The following is a 3528-nucleotide window of genomic DNA, read 5'->3' on the forward strand; positions in this document are numbered from 1 at the left end:
TGCTTCTTCATGTTCATAGCTCCTGCGGAAACATGGGCAGTGCGGAAAGCCTACTGAAATTGATCCCATGTAACAGTGTCAATGGGGTAAGTGGCTGTGAAATTCTCCCACCATGATGCTGCGGGTCCATCAAGCTGATATGCGGCAAAACACACTCTCTTAGCATCTGTGCATCCTGCAGTCATCAGCTCCCTTCCAATCTTGCAGAGCCAATCATCTGCATCTATTGGCTCGGTGCTACTAGAGAACACCGGCGGATTCAACCTTAGGAAACGGGCTGAGTGATCAACAGGTGGTGGCGGTGGGTTGTTGTTGTTGTTGCCTTGGTTCTGATTCTGAACTAGTAGCTGCATCAAGGTATTCTGCTACTGAATCAACTAAGTGAGCTCCGGTGGGAAAGCAAATCCATTGTCACGTTTCGGAGGCATTTGATGGGTTTAGAAAGGGTGAGAAAACAGAATAGAATGAGGTCTAAAGGGGAAACACTACCCATATGCACATGAGACAAACACATTCATATCACACCAATATATTCAAACAAGGGCATACAATCGATCTAACTACCGTTACAAAAGTGCTCGGACTAATACTATATACATGTGGAATACTACTAGTAATATGGTGGTCGACTAGAAATTTTGATCGGTGGAAGACTCCATGATGTCCACTCCAGCTTCGTCTTCGTAATCATCATCACTACTGTCGGGGTCAGAATCGGTGTCGCCGATGATGATGTAGTCCTCAGAACGGATGTCCTTGGAATGGTCGTCATGTCCTCCTGGTGCGGGGTCTCCCATGAGTACTCCTAGCTTCCTCGTCAGGTCGTCATTCTTCTCCACTAGTATTGCAATTTCCTCCTCATATCTTTCGCGTGTAGACTTGAGTTCTTCTTCTAGCTCCATGTTCCTGGTCATCACTTTCTTCAGATCTATCATGCTTGCGCACATCTGTTTCTCCTAGCGACGAATATGCTAGTTTAACTCCTGGATGAAAGCTACAATGGACCTGTCCCTCCTGGTGGTGATCATCTCCCATTGCTCATCTCGGCGCCCACATATCTGGTAGATAGTGTCCTTAAGATCCTTGTGATAAACTTCGCCAATGCATCCCATGGCGATGTGGGCTGCCATGCTCTTTCCTAGTCTCCAGGTTGGTGCATCAAAGAAAAACTCTATGGGCTCAGTAACTGGCGTGAATGTCCTTCCTGGAACTTGAACTCGAATCACCCAATGCTCCTCTTCTGGTAAAGTGGCGATGTAGGTCCCGGTGAAGCTTGGTATTCCGATGTTCAGGTACCTAGTGTCTTCCTTCAAGTGTCGCCCAAAAGGTGTGTCTTCATCCGGTTGTGCAAACTTGTTCCTTGAGTCCACCATCCTATAGAGTGGAAAAGGGAGATGAGTCAGAAATGATTAGAGAAGAGTGACCTATGGTTTAACTTAGTGGTCGCGTCCTACAATCAGCGTGTGCTCTGATACCATCTTGTAGCGATTCGACCTCAGATGGTCAAATCTCTGTGCTTACGTGTCATCCCTGGATCGGTAATGCTGACACACACAGTACTTGAGGGATTTATAACAGAGTGCAATCACACACTTATTACATCGAATGTCTCAAAAGAGAACTTATTACAATAATATGGCTTAAGGCCATCTAAAAATAGCTAACAGCGGAAGGCTTGGAAGATAAAGTGAGTCCATCAACTCCAACGGCATAGCTAAGTGAACGACAACGACCTAGCGCACCTTACTCTTCGTCTGAAAAGTCTGCAACATGATATGTTGCAGCCCGAAATGGGTCAGCACATGGAATATGCTGGCAAAATAACACTGTAGAGCAATGAACAAGATAAAGGCTAACTCTACATGCATATATGGCTGGTGGAAAGCTTTATGGTTAATACTTTGCACAAAGCCAATTTTTCCCTACATCAAAGGAATAAAATTTATTTAACTATCATGGTGGTTGTTAAACATTGAGAAGGTTCCTCCAACTCAATCCCAATTAAACAGTATTAATAACCCAACAAATTAATTTAGAGTGATGAGATCAACATGATAATCCAAGAACCAGATACTCAAGATGTCCATAACCGGGGACACGGCTAACCATGATTAGTTTGTACACTCTGCAGAGGTTTGTGCACTTTTTCCCACAAGAATCGATCTCCTCCGTTGGATTTCTTGCACTACATGGTGTTTGAGAAACGGATGACCGAGACACAGTTTTTCAGAAACATTAACTCTTTACTCTGGGTGGACAGTTACACCTACTTTCCCCTACATCTGCTAGCCCACCACTAAAAGAGGTCATGCAACATACTCAACTATGATAGAGCCCATAATAGCTTATGGCTGCACATGGAAGTTTCTAGCATGAATAATCTTATGATCCCTTTGAGCCTGGGTGGCGAACCATAGGATGATCACACGGGTACTCCGGGATATCCTAGGACAAGACTGGATTCTCAAGGTGCCCGCAACCAATCCACCCATATGTGTATTTAAGTAGCCACCTTAAGTTAACCATTAATTAAAAATTCTCACATCTGTCATGGTTACACTCAACCAATCCATGTCTACGAGCATAGCATAGTAATCTGATCATAACGTAGAAGTAACTCCCAAGGGTTTGATAATAAAAGGGCAATAGGTTCTACCTCATCCTCTACTTCCCAAAACCCACATGTTAAATCAGATCCTAACCATGCAATGTTTGAGGATTGGAACTAATGCATAAAAACTGGGTAATAAAGGATATGATCAAAGTGTTACTTGCCTTGCTGACGATCTGCAAACCCTAGAGACTCGTAGTAGCACGCTTCACACTCCGGGAATTCTATCGCAAACAAACAATAGCATACATAAGCACGCAAGCACAGATGCACGGGTAAAACTCAAATAAGAAGATCAAAGCTGAAAGTTCAACTGAAGAGCTTCGATTTGAAAAAAGAATCAATCGAATCGGAGCTACGAAACTCAAACTATGATCAAAAGAAGTTCGAAAACAAATCTTCTTGAAACCAAATTTTAAATTTGTCAAAATCCTGTTCAAGTTGATTAACTGGAAAGAGGGGCTTGAGAAGAAGATTTTGGCGTTGGTTTCACTGGATTTGGATGAACGGTTAAAAAGTTGCGAGGGTTTGAAGATCAGAGGCTAATCTGCGATAAAAATAATCGCGGATAGGTCACTGGTGAAAAAACAAAAAAAGAAAAATCTATCGGACGAACGTCCACTAACAGAGACAAACGAACGAATTCGTTCGTCAAAACGAGCTAACGAGCGAACGTTCACAAATTAACCTGAACCGCAGAAAAAACTGATCCGATCTAAAAAAAACACCGGAACAAAACCGGTGGTGGCGACGAGTCGACGGAGATGGCGGGCGTCGAGGCGGCTCCGGCGGGGCTCCGACTGCGGCGGCGTGGGGCAACAGCGGTGCGGACGCGGGGCGGCAGCATCGGTGTGCGGGCGGCGGCGGCTTGCGGTGACGGGCGGTGCAGGCGGCGGCGACTTGTGGAGGTGGTGGTG

The sequence above is a fragment of the Triticum dicoccoides genome, chromosome 2B (assembly GCF_002162155.2).
Source record: "Triticum dicoccoides isolate Atlit2015 ecotype Zavitan chromosome 2B, WEW_v2.0, whole genome shotgun sequence".
In the NCBI taxonomy this organism is placed as follows: domain Eukaryota; kingdom Viridiplantae; phylum Streptophyta; class Magnoliopsida; order Poales; family Poaceae; genus Triticum; species Triticum dicoccoides.